Source organism: Notothenia coriiceps, unplaced genomic scaffold (genome assembly GCF_000735185.1).
Source record: "Notothenia coriiceps isolate Sejong01 unplaced genomic scaffold, NC01 NC01_scaffold00011521, whole genome shotgun sequence".
Lineage (NCBI taxonomy): Eukaryota > Metazoa > Chordata > Actinopteri > Perciformes > Nototheniidae > Notothenia > Notothenia coriiceps.
Window position 1 is genome coordinate 8,570 of NW_011344222.1, and position 1,369 is coordinate 9,938.

The following is a 1,369-nucleotide window of genomic DNA, read 5'->3' on the forward strand; positions in this document are numbered from 1 at the left end:
TACCAGTTTCGAAAGGGGAGTGATTTGTAAAATACATAAAGAAAAAGACTCTGCTTCACAGGTGTGTTCATTCTGGGGTTAGAGATGTATCCATAGATCTGCTTAATGTTGCTCTGCAGGCACCAGATGATCTTTAACTTCAGTATAAAGAAAAAATCTTCCCCGGGGAACATCCCCGGACCCCCTAAGAGGAGTGAGTCGCCCCCACCTCGCTAAAAAATAGCACTTACCCTGCCTATACCAGTGAGCTGAGTATCGAGGCCTTCTTGAACAGCGCGGTGTGCCGTGTGTTTCGTGTGGGAGTTTTTTTGTGCGTGCCTATAGTGCCGTAATAGTGTCCGAGTCGCACCTCAGCCACCCCCCACTCAAAATACCTTCCCGCGCCTCTGCGACCTCATCAGAGCGGGAAAACAACTGTACAGCCGTTTTCAGCAGCTCCCTGACACCGTACGAAGCTTTATAAGTGACCCATCCTGCTGCTCAGAGCTCTCTAACACAGCAAGAGGATCTGCATACAGCTCCAAGGTGCTAGTCCAAAGCAGCAGGATGGCAAGATACCTGGAACTTATAATGGAAACCTTCAATGAATGACCCTAACCTTCCAAGGGGGAAAGATCTTAGAAAGTAAAAATACGCCACAGTGTGAAATACTTTGGCTACTCAAAAGCTGGCATTCAAAGGTAAAAGATTAGCAGCAAATAACCTTAAAGTACTCATTCATCATGCTTCTGCATTTGCAATTATTGTGTATCACTGATTCTAAGTGTACTCTAAGACTGTTTTATTTTGCTGCTGGAAAAGGTGGAGCCAACGGTTGATCCGTTTATACTAGCCCAGGCTTATGTTAACGTAATAGCATGTAATTCAATTGTATTATTATTAGCACGACTTAGTAACACTCAAACTGATGTGTCGATTGACATTCCAGAGGTTGTTCCATTTCCCTAACTGACGCGTTGCAAGGAGATATATGTTGCTAAGAAGACACAAGCGGGAAGTAAACCACTAAGGGGAACACAGAAAAATGAATGTTCCATGCGAACAACGGCACAATGACAACGTTCATTGTCCCTCCTTCTTAGAGAAAGACCAAGGAATGATGGACACTAGATCGTTTTCAAATCAATAGGCACGCAATGACTCTAATAAAAGATCACCCACCAAACACACCAATTCAAACTAAAGGAAACGCCCTGTTGGAAAATGAAAGTAGAAAGTACAGGTATTTGTGTTCCAACATGTAAAGAAGTAAGAAAGTAATGGTATGTTCGGGTCAACATGTAAGGGAGTAGAAAGTAAACAGGATTGAGTCAACAATGTGAAGAAGTAGAAAAGTTACAGGTATTTGGGTTCAACATGTAGAAGTAGA